The following is a 14,207-nucleotide window of genomic DNA, read 5'->3' as shown; positions in this document are numbered from 1 at the left end:
GTTAATGTTTAATGTTCATTTAATTTTGAACAAATTGTTGCCAGTAAATAACATCAATTTAAATCTACAGTAAGTTACTAGCAAGTAGCTGCCAGTAATACTGTAATTTCTACAGATTTTTCTAACAGTGTAGGCTTGGTGCCGCCCCTCGAGCTGGCCGAGTTTCATTACTTGACGCCAGACCATTCATCTTTCAGATTTAGGTCTGGATTTCCAGGCTATAACTTGCAGCTTTAGTGTCAAGAAATGGCCTGACTTGTTTATTCTGCAATATAGGAGCCAAAACACTGTACATATTATTTGGGATATGGAATAACCTTATATTTGATTTATAAGGGTTATATTACTACATTAATAGCTTATTGCTAATAGTAGTCGAACATAGCTTTATTAAAAGATTATTATTTCTCAGTTATGTTTCTTAGTAATGTTAAGGAGGTTTACAGAAAACTATCATTGATATAATTTGAATTATAAATGCTGTTTTTGTGATTTGGAAACAATGAAAACCATTTTCTGTTTAGCTCAGGGTTTAGGTTGAATTTAGGGCTACCGCCCCTTTAAGAGAATTGTGCTGGGTTTCCCGCAATACCGTTGAAGCGTCATAACTGACTTTGGACGCTCGGAGCCAGCTGTGAACTAGTACCTGAGCGATATAGTTTTCTTACCGTAGCCTATGGACGTTACATTGTCTTAGAAATATCAGACAGCATTAGTTTTGGTTTAAGAAACATTTATTTTATTACTCCTGTAAGAAGATTTCACTGTGGGACCTAAATAAACGGTCATTTTTGTTATCCTTTGACATTGAAGTCCAGTGGAGCTTTTTTTTGCCCTGATACAACGTTCTACGGCACGAGTAATTAACCTATGCAAGGGATTGGACTGCTGGCCCTGACATGCAAATTGAATTTAACTTTATTTGTCACCTTTTTACATGAAGTTTCGAATGTTAGGGTGGAGTCATATGACTCCTAAATACTTGAATTCATTAGCAATATCAAGCTCCTGTCCTCTAAGGAACACATTAGAATGTGACACCTTCATATTTTGTTTGGTAAACGCCATACAGACTTTCTCATACAGACTGTTTTTATTTTTGGTGTTTAGAGACATGACTTAGTGCTCCAGTCATCAATGTGAGCCATTGCAGATGTAAGTGTGGATGCTATCTCTTGGTAGTTCTTAGCATGTGAAAAGATTACAGCATCATCTGCATACATCTGAACGTCAGGTCAGGTCATTTATATACAGTGCAAACCAGATTGGACCACATATGGAGCCTTGGGGGACCCCTACTGGACATTCACAGAATGGGGACTTTGAATCATTAATACGAACACATTGCTTTCTTCTGGACAGGTATGATTTTATCCAGTTGAGAGCTTGCTCAGAGAAAAGAAAATATGTTAATTTAGATGAAAGAACTTTGTGATTAACAGTATCAAAAGCTGGCTTTAGGTCTAGGAAGACAGCACTAACATAAGACCTCTTATCTAGGTAGCCTTTACCTTTTCCTAAAACAAATTAGCTGCTTCTGTTGAGTGATGGACCCTGAATCCAAATCGCATAGGGTGGAGTGAATTTTTGCTTTTATTGAGATGTTGAATCAGTAATTTAGCCACCCACTTAGTGTGACTGGGCTGCTATTTCATTTAATAATTGAATAAAAACTTCACGTGATGATGATGTTCACCGTGCAAATGTAGGCTACTGTATGTGCAGCTCCACCTAGTGCCTGTAATGCAGAACAGAACAGGACATGGATTACACTGTATTATAAAGTACTACAATTTAGTAATAAGTATAATACATTTGTGTAAAAAGGCTGAAATATGGCTTTTAATATAATTTTATCTTGAAAAGAAGCCTTGGAAAAAGAAAAGAAAAACTACACAGTTAACAGTTTAATCAAGTACCTATCCTGCACGTTAGCAATTAGTGAAATAAAAAACTGTCAGCAAGTAGGCTAGATTTTAGATGTGTGTTTCTCTGTAAATGATTAGCTTTAATTACGAAAATGCTATAATTGTACATAACATTTAATGAAGTTATCATATTTATGATTACAGAGAAAGCACCCACAGAAACTAAGATTATGAAGATTGCATTGCTCAGCGAAGTAAAAGAAAAAAGGAGACTTCATCTAGTTTAAGCAAGCAATGCAGAATTGATCAGATTATTTCATTATCAAGGGGAGCGAAACAAGTTTCTCAGGCCACACTAGATAAGTTGGTCATCAACTTTATTTGTGAAGGCCTTCAGCCATTCTCAGTAGTTGAACAACCTGCCTTTAAGACTCTGATTAACACTCTTCACCCCAGTGCAACTTTGATGTCACGACCAACGGTGCGATGTCACGATCAACAACAACAGACTGTTGGAGTGTGAGGCAGAGAAGCTTCTGAGGTTGTGGATGATGAATGCCACCTGCAGTTTATAAGACCAAATCAAACCAGATGGTGTTCACTCTATACCTGGCTGTCGAAAGGGTGGTCCGTATAATTAAAGACCAAGATGAGGAGGCGATTCGTAATGTGTGTGGGGCCTTCAAAAGAAACTTTGTTATTTTACTGAATAATTCACCTTTATTAATCAAGGATATTGCTGAAGCTTGATATGCAAATAAACATATCTTTTAGGTTGAATCCAACTGAGATTACCTTTCTCTCTGATTATCTAGCAGTGATGAAGCCTGTGACAGCAGCGCTCACTGTCCTACAGTCTGAGAGCAACACCCACATGTTTACTCCCAAAGGTTTTCCAACTACGGGCAAAACTGAGGAGAATGGAGGCCTCCAGTAAATTATGTTTGCCACTGCTGCAAGCATGGACTCCAAAAGAGATTGTACAGGTTACCTTTGTAGTTAACATGGTTTATGTATAATATATTTTTATGGGGTTATCTGTAACTTTTGCTTATCTTTGTCATGTTCTGTAATCAGTGAGCTTCACAGTCTTTTTCTTGCATTAAACCTGAATTTACATACCTAAAATTGGAACACAACATGGTTAGATATATGGCTTTGATTTTATATTAATTTTAGAGTAAAAAATATTTAGTAAAATAGATATTTTATATAAAAGAATACTAAGTACAGTATATTTGATTTACTGTAAATCTAAACTTCCATAACTTCAGCAATAATCTGCTGAGTGTTTTCTTTAAAACAAGACCGAACTTAGATCTATACCCATAAGCATTCTTGAATTACAACCATATAAGTTTGAATAGTGCATTTTAATGTCCATTCTCAAAAAGGGGCTGACAGTTAAGGGGTTAAAGTACCATTTTTATGGTAAGGCAAGGTCCGATTTCAAAACAGTTTTCACAGGCTGAATCTTGAGTTTGTAAGCTTTCGAATGATATATAATTTGTCAACAAATTAGATCAGATGAAGTATAGGATATAATTGTTTTAAACATGCAGTGGCAAGTGGGCCAGTAACAGTTAACAGATTAATGACGTGGTCCTTTTCCCTAATCAGGCAACGTGACCTGGGAGTCACAACTCATTAAATCCAAAATATTTCAAAAATTCTTTTGGATATGTTTTACTTAAGTCCAGATGATATAAAAAATTACATGAAATGATTTTTTGCTTATCATTTTCTACTCTTGCCTGTTATATTAGATTTAGATATCAAACATTTATAATGTGTCTTATTGCAAAACATTCTGTTGCAGCTTAATACAATTAACAAAAACTGAAATCAAACGTAATTTAAAATGTTTTTTGTTTTTTTTAATAACAATGCATTGTTTTCTTTTTATTAAATAGACTATAGACTGCTTTCACTTAAAAATCAAATACACACATCCAATATAATGATACGTGTGTGCTTTCTTTCCCAACTGTTCACATTTACTTGGGACAAAACTGATTGCGTTTATGAGGATATTTTGGCATAATTTTGTGTTTATTTATGATCCGTTCAAGCATAAGAAGATATGAAAAGTTATATTTAATATCTGTGCAAAGCCATTAAAATCCATTCGTACACATTCTTATTATACATGAACTTAATATTTGTTGAAAAAGGAACATGATGGAGAATATTTATCAGGTTAGATGAATCACACTGCTGCTTTCTGAAAGGAGGAAAACAGAAATATAACACAAAGATCAATATAACATCAGATTTCTGCTTCAGTTTTCACTCTATTTCTCTGTATATGGTGTGTGTGTCTCACCTTTTATGTGACTCCACCTGACACATCAGAATAAATCTGTGAATCACGAGAAACTGCGAATGAAAAACACGGAACATCAGATTATAGATATTCCAGTGGGTCAAACAGCGACAATTAATAAATCAGACTTCGAATGAAAGCATCTGCCACATGCTTACAGTTGTGGTGATAAATTTACATAATTTAATAAAATATTAAGAATGAAGCACTTGAACTGAATTTCACATAATAACATGATTTCATAAAGTTCACCAGACAAAATAACTATAAACTTAAGACCATACCTTCAAGTGTGAATGATGCTTTTCCTGTATATAGAGTGACTGAAAAGTTATAGTGTAGAACGTTTCGGTTACGTCTGAAACCCCTGTTCCTAGTCGACGTATCGACTGATTGGGATCACGCTTAGGGAGCCTGTCATCTTTGAATATTGTTAAAACGAGCCAATGCACATTGCCATGCGTGAATTGCATCACAAGCTCCGCCTCGCAGTGCGGGTATAAATACGGAAGTGGATGCACACACCAGTTGTATTTCGCTGAGGAGCCGAGCAGAGCCCGGAGTCAGCAGTGGTCCAGCGATAGTGGCGACGGGACTACGTCTCACAAACACACCCGTGTTGCTCTTTCAGGAAGTGGGACCCGTCACCAGTGCCGGAGCACACAGGGGAACAACCGCGGCAACACTTCACAAACTCAACCTGTCGTCAACAAAACACTCTTTATAAAAATGCTGTTAAAACAGCAGTTGAGAGCTTCGTGATCACCGCTGCACTCGCTATAGAAACACCAGCACTGGGAGAGTCTTCCAGAAGAACACCAACACACTCGCTCGTTGTACACACAACTCACTTCTGAGACATCAGAAAACCCGATCGGCTCCGAAGTGAAAGACAACTGGTGCGTGCAGCCACTTCCGAATTTATACCCGCACTGCGGGGTGTGTGTGATGCAATTCATGTACGCGAATGTGCATTGGCTTGTTTTAACAACACTCGAAGATGACAGGCTCCCTAAGCGTGATCCCAATCAGTCAATACGTGAAAGAGCGACTGAAAGTGAACTGATTTTACACATTCAGACACTAGAGAAGATATGTTAATGAATAAAGATACATAACAGTGTTTGATCTTAAACATCATAAATACTCACAGTTTGGTTTGCCGCTATTAATGCTGTTGTGTCTGAACATCAGCTCCATTTCCGGCTCATTAGATTGTTCATGTTTGTCCTTTTTGTTTGCCATTTTCCTCCAAATGTATTTAATTGTTCTGTAGTTTCTGAAGCTCCACACATGTTCTCCCATGCGGTAATTTCTCATATATTTTGACTTTGGTAATATCTGTTTAAAAGAATACAGTGGTTCAGTTTAGAGTGAAGTTTAATATTAATGATTGTTGAGAAATACAGGTTTACATTTCAGTTTCACTATAAAAATGGGCAACACTTTACAATAAGTAATTATTGTAATTATTCCATTCATCAAGGGGGAGAGGGTGTTCTTTAATACTTTAGTCTCAAACGTCTATTGATATAGTTTTAATATCATAAATGTAAGGCAATTGTTAGGGTCGTTTGTTTGTTATTGTTGTGTTTGTTTGTGTTTTCTTCATTATAATATTTTGTGTATATATTTTGCAACTATTTAGTAACTTATATATAGATTAAAATGTTTAACATGTTTATTTTTGCATTCCCTCTTTTTGATTTTGTAAAAAAAAAAAAAAGTGTATTTTTTTTCCTTAACAGATCTTGTATCAATTAAGTAACTTTAGATTTGATAAAAAGGGCAGGTCTTTTAAAATAACTATTTACATCACTATACCATTTACAACATCAGCTTTTTGCTCGTTTTAGAAAACTGTTACAAACTAAAAATGTAAATTTCATCTGAAATACTGTTTTTCTAAAGAATTGTTCTCACGTCTGTTAATATAGTATACCATTACAGATTTTTGGCCATTGTTATTTTTTACATTTTTATTTTTACATTCTTATATTTAGAATATATGTAAGGGATAATGTATAGCGAGGCGTTTTTTAAAGCAAATACAACCCCGATCTTTAGTGGATCTTGGATCCTGAAGGGGTTGTATTCGCTATATATATATATATATATATATATATATATATATATATATATATATATATATATATATATATATATATATATTTAATTCTTTTTTTTAAACCACACAACAGATCTGGTATCAGTTTAGTAACTTTAGATTTGAGGAAAAAGGGCAGGTCTTGAAAAAGATCTACTTATATCACTGTAATATTTACAGCTTTCTCAGCTTTAGCTTTGTACTCATTTTAGAGAATTCTGTTACAAACTCATCCATGTCCAGTTCATGTATTATTGCTTTTTCATGAGCTAAAAACACATTTCCTTTCGGAACAAGAAATCTGTGCATGTTGTGTTTTATTAGGCTACTATGGCAATCAAGTTCACTAATAGTTCTAATAAAGTTCATTGGCTGTTACTGTCGTTAAATTGCTTCATAATTCAGCTCGTCCGTTACCTCAGAGGTAGCGAAGTTAAAGGGGGTTGGGAAGACAACAGAAAATAACATATCTGGAGCTGAATTTGAATATCGCACCAATTTTGTGATTGGCTGTTATGGCGTTATCGGCGTAGGGCCAGGGTGGGCCAAGCTTCTGATTGGGTGGGCCAGGCCCCCCGTGGAGCCGAGCCTGTTTTGGAGTTTGGTTTACCTTGTGCATCAACACATGCAACAGGATGTTCTGTTTATCTGCTGTGGTTTGCTCATGCAGGTTAGGCCCATAAAAAGGCACAAGTTCTTCAGACTGCAGAGACTCAGCTGTGTTTCGCTCATGTAAGATATAAACGGCACAAGTTTCGTCAGAGACTCAGAGCTAAGTTCTGTCTTGCTGGGTGTGAATGTCACACTGAACAGTGTTGATGAGATATTACTGCTGTAAAAGAGTGTGTTGTCAAGAGAGTTACTGAACTAACAAGCGCTTTATTGAATATCTTTGTTAAATAATATTTAGTGGAACATTTCTTTTATAGAGAGATGAATGCCAGTTTATTGTGTGTGCCCTTCATTTCTCTTTTTTTTATTTTATTTATTTTTTACTTTTGATTTGAGAAGTTGTTTCCTAAACATGATAAGGAAGGCTGCATGTATTTTGTTTGGCTGTCCTATTTTTACATGGTTTTATTGTAGTATTTGGACCTGGAGATGAGAGAACTAATGTAATGTTAACATGAGCAGACATGAACATACTGTTGTAAGGCCTGCCCAATCGGTCCAACGTCAGTTTCCAAGCGGGTGAAGGTTTACTGCTCGTTACTGTCATTCCCGTGTGGCAAAGTAATTTGATTCCAATTAAGCTTTTACCTGACTCCATTTTATCACGACCTCAAATTTAGGTTAGAATGCCCATTAGTTATTGCTCATTTATATGACAGTTTAGCAGCACATTTGATTATTCTATTTAACGTATTATCTTCGTGCCCACCATCACAAACTCATCAGTTTTTCTAGGATATTTTGCATAGCCCCCTTGGTTGTATACACTTCTTTTCACTACATTTCTTTAGACAGAGGTCATGGCCACTATTACAGATATAAGCTGAGCAATATACTTCTCTGATATAGTAGCTTTAGTTTGTTTGGTCATGCCATTGTTTCCCACGTACACTAAAGTAACATTACATTAAACAGAGGTAAGACTCACCCTATTTAGGTTGGTCGTTCAGCAGTTTGCTGTCCTAAACGGAAATTCCCTTTTAGCCTTAACAACCTAGTACAATTAGTGCCAAATATTAGCCAGAACTGTAAATCTCAGTTGGTGTGCCCAATGCTCCACTCAAAACTGTTAGTCCGTTACTAATCTGACGCAGATTTGCGGTAACAGTGGATATAACGTAATCTACTAAAGTTATTAATTTCAGAGTAAGTCAGAATAAGTCCAAATGTAACAATTTATTATGTCAGGTAAATGTATCATGCCAAATACATAATCAGTTCAAAGATAATCAATACAAAACATCAAATGCTCTGGAATAAAGAGAAAAGATGTGAACCTGACAATAGAAAGTACATGATGCCGAGAGTCTCGGCCACGCTCAGCATCAGGGTTAATTACAAATCTCCCTGAAGATTGGCATGGTTTTATTTCAGTTAGCCTAAAAGCTAGTTTGATTTGCATTGAGAGATGATCTTATGGAAAGTACCCCATGCCAATCTCTAGGTATGGTGAAGGCTATGTGATGATGTGGGGCTATTTTAATTCCAAAGGCCAAGGGAACTTTATCAGGATGCATAGTATCCTAAAATTAAAAAAATAAAAATACTTAAAAATAAAAATCTGCCTGCCTCTATGGGAATTTAACATAGGGGTGTACTCACTTATGCACCATGTATTTTAAGTAAGAACATTTATTTATTTACGATACATTATTCATTCACAAAGAAAATTGGTGTCCTTAAAGGTTGGATTTTTCCTAATTTTTTCAATTAAGGCATTAAGTTCAATTTCCAAAATATGATTTTTTATTCCTCTTTTTAGTCAACTTTAGCATGGGTGTATTCACTTATGCATTGCACTGTATATATATATATATATATATATATATATATATATATATATATATATATATATATATATAATACATATATATATATACATATATATATACATATATATATATATATATATATATTAAGCAGCACAACTGTTTCTACATTGATAATAAATCATCATATTATTCTGATTTGTGATGGATCATGTGACACTGAAGACTGGAGTAATGATGCTGAAAATTCAGCTTTGATCACAGGAATAAATTACACTTTACTGTATATTCACATAGAAAACAGATGATTTACATTGTACAATATTACAGTTTTTTCTTTATTTTTGATTTAATAAATGCAGGCTTGATGAGCCTAAGAGACTTTTTTCTAAAATATCAAAAAATAGTATTGTATCCAAATGTTTGACCACACACAGTGTATATGTGTGTGTGTGTGTGTGTGTGCGCGTGTGTATATATACTGTATATATATATATATATATATATATATATATATATATATATATATATATATATGATACTTTGTCAAAGAATTCCATAACCAGAATTTATTAAAATACTGGAAAATACTCTATACATATTATCAATCCATAAGCCTTATGGAAAATCTCTAATCAGCAGTTTCTGATTCACCTTCAGTGACATTTGGAAAATAATATTCATAGAAACTGTCAATAGACATAATAAATGAAAAAATCAACAGTTTCATTCCCTGTCTTGTGTTTTTACATCACTGTAAACTGTTATGGACAAACTCTATAGATATCGTACAAAACATAAAAGAAAACAGAAAACTATAAATTAGGGTTGATAATCAAATCACAATTCATAAATCATCATTTGTCTATAGACATAAATGTCTTGATTTAAATAATTAAAAATTGATTTAAATAATTAAAATCTCTTCATTAAAGATAAAGTGTTTTAATCACCTTGTGCTGAGCTGAAGAGAGGAGACATCCAGTGCAGCGCTGAGAGATCAGAGAGATCAGACAGATCAGCTTTATACAGTGTGTGAAGGTTAAACTCCTCCCTCTGGTAATACTATAGGCTGATACAGGATCAGTGTCATAAACTCCTCCCTCTGGTGCTGCTATAGACACTGATGCAGGATCACTAAACTCACACAGTCACAGTTATTCACGCTAACACTCTTTACTGAACAACACAACATTAAACCAAAAAAGCACTTCACATCAACAAATAAATCTCTCTACTGTATATATTACTCTCTCTGTTTTTCTGCTCTGCTCTTGCTGGTCTGCTAATAGCTTTCTAATAAACCTGATATTATATTCTATAAATATTGTGGCTTTGTGGCAAATTGTGATATTCCTCATTTTTAAGTGGATAAAAGCATCTGCTAAATTAATAAATGTACAGTACAGTATATTAGCAGTATTTTGTGTACTCATTTTATTTAGTATTTCGTTGTTTAATTTATTCATATCTATGCTTTGTATTCACTCAGTTGTTCATCTTTAGTGTGTTTGTTTTGTGTATCTACAGTAAACATCAATTTATTTGTTCTGTTTTTCATGAAATTATGTTTCATTAAACAAAGTTCGGGAGGAGCACGTATCAGCATGAGAGGAAGCATATAGCCTATAGGATATGTGGCCGCGGAAATGTGTACACTATACAAAACTCAAACACAACCAAACATCTAAAAAAAGGATTCTTTATTTCCGACCGCGTATGAGAAAGATGCCGCATTAATGTCTGGGATTTCCATTTGTGGGCAGGTATATAAACAAAATGTATACAGCAAGTAGCCTAACAGCAGGAAAAGAACAAAAGGGAACACTTTTTCAAACACGTACGGTGTGAATCACAATGTTCCACAAATGTACAAAGAAACAAACCAAAATAAAAGATATTAGTCACACTTCCATATCTTCCCCTCAGTAAGTTCTCTTTCACAATACTCAATTTGTGTTAATTTTCCCTTTTCAGCTTTATGCAAATAATTGTAACGTTCTCAAAAATAAAACAGAATACCCAGAACTGTTTTGTGAGCACTTATACCCCAAATAAACAACGGTAGTGGCTTTTTATGCTTTCTGGATAAAGAACAAAACAGAAACATGATTAAAGGGGTCATATAATGGTACATGCACATTTACAAGTTGATTGTACTGAAGTGTGTGTTGGCAGTGCCTGTACACAACCATCATATAATGATAAAAATCCATCCAGTGTTTTTTTTTTTTTAATCTTCTTATATGTTTCCTCCTGTCTCAAATCAAGCCGTTCGATATTGTGACGTCACACGGTCAGACGCCCCTCCCACGATTGTTGATTGACAGCAGCGTTTCAACACAGACCCGCCCTGAGCGAGCTGTCAATCATAGTCCGCATTGTTGATCCGCTGGAGCACTGTCTATGAGCAGAATGTCTCTAAGCGATTGTGGTGTTCTGTTCTTGGGTGTAATAAGGAACACAGCATCATTTTGATGTTCCTAAATCCGAACCGCTGAAGACGCAGTGGCTGAGTTTGTTTTCGAAGGGAATATTCCCCACAATCAACGTCAATGCTTTCATATTTGCGCGAATCATTTCACACACCAGACTGCTTTACAAACGAGAATATTGAAAAAGGTATTAGCTCCTGTCTGAGTATGTGTTGTTTATGTGCCTAATGACTGTCATAGTCTCACAGACTGGTTATTTTTTAAACAGATCAGTAAAATGTGAGTGCTTCAGCCCTGACAGTTGTACCTAACACTGCATAGATAACATTACGCATCACGGACAATCCTACATTTAGCTGACCATTAGCTGTAACATCAATCTGTCTATGAACTAACGTATACATCAGTAAACACATAGCGTTCGTATCTCACTACTGCCAGTACACACAAAGTGACATTACGTTAACCAACCATTCAAAAACGACCTGTTTTCCAACTCCGGTTCAAATTGATATGTTCAGTGTCCTCAGAGACTCCCGCTGCCATTCTTCAAAATATAACGTTACCCTCAACTGTTGTCAAGTTAACACTCCACATGTGTTGTTGTGTCAAAACGCCCCACAGAACAGAGGGGCGGGGTGAGCAAAGCTCATTATCATTTTAAGACACATGCACTTATACGGCGTGCTGAAAACAGAGCTGTTTTTGACCAGGGCCGGGTTTCCTGATAACGATGTATCTTAGCTCTTTAGAGCGCTTTCTACGTGCAAGGTTACGAACGCTCGCAGCAATTCCACGAGCATTTCCCAAAAATGCACTTAACATGAACGCGCAAGAACGCGCTCTACGTGCTACTTAAAGCTATAGTAGGTAATGTTGGAGAGCTAGCCAGATTTGAAAGTGGCACCTCTTCTAAGCTCCGCCCCCTCCTGTCAGTGCTCCGTCCAAAGCTACGCCCCCACAAACATGAACGCGCATCCACATGATGGATCCTTCTCGTAGCTAACAAAACACATATGCCACATCACCACAGTTGTCCCATTTATAAGCAATATATTAACGTCATTTTATCACAATTATAATGCAGACACTTGCGACTATGGCTGTGCAATATGTTCAAAATGTCATGTCCTAAAAGTCAGATAAGCAGACCTGTAACGCAACTGGCTTACACTGACAGAGAAGCTAATGTTAGCATTGGGCTAATACTAGCTACAAAAGTAGCTACGTTGTCTAACGTAACATATATCATGGAAATAACAAATCCCCCCAAAGCAAAACAAATAATTACCTGTCCAGCAGAAAGAACGCAACCTTGGCATCGCTTTTCAGCTCCCTCAGTTGTCTCCACCGTTCAAATGCTGCAATGTTGACGCGAGTTTGTTCTCTGGCTTTATCCAGTGCCTGTTTCGTTGCAGCCTTTTCTGCCTCCGATTTTCTTTTTTTAGGCTTTTTATCAGGGCGAGCAGTTACCAGCAAAGCTGGCATTGGTAGTTTTTGCTGCATTTTCTCTTCCATTGTGCCGCAAACTCCTGCTTACTCGGTGTAGTGAGCCATATAAATTGTCTCTGAGTGAGCTGAATGTTTCCGGGAACGGTGACATGTGAGGAGTGCACGCAGGGCAGCGCGCAGTGGGGCTCGGGCACGAGACATGAAGGCATCTGATTGGTTCTTTACATTCGCACCGAATGGCAGTGATTGGTCAGAGTTTTTACTGTCCTGCAGCTGCTACAGAGGTCTGATTTTTTTCATTCCTTTTTCTGAACACATAATGTATTGACTACTCTCAGGATGGAAGGACCATTTCACCCAGTATAATTTTTTTTTTTTCTGAACAGGATCACCTACCCTAGCTTTAAGAGTTGCTGTCCATTCGTGAAGTGCTGAAACATAACCTTATATGGAATCGTATTCTGAACGTTTAACCTAATAATTGTCATCTGTTGTGGATTAGCAATCAAGACAAGTCTATATAAAGCACCTACAGGCGGAGGCACTGACAAAATGGCTGAAAAAAAAAACAAGAAAAGAAAAGTTCCCTTTCAAAAAGAAGAAATTAATGTCCTTTTAGAGGAGATAGAGCAAAACAAAGATGTAATTTTTAACAGATTTAAAGGATTTCTTTTATTTATTTTTTGTTCATTCATTTAATTTTGATTAAAATTATTAGATTAAATTATTTATATTTCTTTGTTTTGTTTTCTGACCTTTTTAATTATTTAATTTATACATTAATTTAACAAAAAAAAAAAAAAAGAGTAATAAAATGTACAATTAAGTACAATCAAAACCTTATATTATAATCACATTGCATTTGAATAAAGTTAAAGGTGTAATCTGCCGGTTGTCCTGCAGGTGTCCTCATAAATCTATCTTCTTACGATGAACTTGAGGATGAACGATTACTCCAGAGCACTCGTAGATCTACGAAGATTTTCAAGTGCTACTTAAGCTACGATGCTTTTGGGAAACAGACCGTAATATTAAGATCAGTCGTACGATCGTTTTTACGATCAACTTAGGCTTACGATACTTTTGGGAAACGCAGCCCTGGTAAAATTAGTGTTTTCTTACAATACTAATGAGAATTTTTAATTAAAGTATATTACAAACTTTTAATTTAGACCCTAAAGAATCATATTAGCTTGTACAAAAATGGCATGAGCTGGAGCAGGAGACACTTTTGCTAAGTATTCTGATTAATTATTTTGTCATTTTGCCTCCACGTCCCCCCGATTGCCCGCGAGCTTCTCCTCCTGTCCATACGGTAATCTCTCTACTGTGCGACAGAGAGTCGCGTGGTTATGACGCAATCGTTAGCCTACTTTTACAAAAACTGCTTCTACGGGGCCATAACGTAAGATACAAGGTAATGGAGCCTTTTATAAATTGTCGTGTTTCTTTAGAAATAAATAATGGACAAATGGAGTCTTTAAACGCCTCAGATGTAAAGTTATTCGCTGTCAAAGTGACGCCAGAATGAATGGGAGTCAATGGAATGCTAACAGGTGGGGGTCCGCTAATCAATGC

At 35.9% G+C, this 14,207-nt stretch overlaps 1 long non-coding RNA gene across 1 annotated transcript; it reads right to left on the bottom strand.

Annotated features, from left to right (window-relative positions):
- Positions 1-3,274: 3,274 nt before the first annotated feature.
- On the bottom strand, positions 3,275-9,742 carry LOC311276622. The gene is made up of 3 exons (XR_014625102.1): positions 9,696-9,742; positions 4,195-5,535; positions 3,275-4,092 (listed from the first exon to the last, which is right to left on the bottom strand). It is a non-coding gene; the product is annotated as an uncharacterized lncRNA (long non-coding RNA).
- Between the last annotated feature and the right edge of the window lie 4,465 nt (positions 9,743-14,207).

This window comes from Rutilus rutilus (genome assembly GCF_951802725.1).
Source record: "Rutilus rutilus genome assembly, chromosome: 18".
Classification (NCBI taxonomy): Eukaryota; Metazoa; Chordata; class Actinopteri; order Cypriniformes; family Leuciscidae; genus Rutilus; species Rutilus rutilus.
Note: the sequence above shows the minus strand (reverse complement) of the source record. Positions and strands in the feature narration are given on the sequence as shown.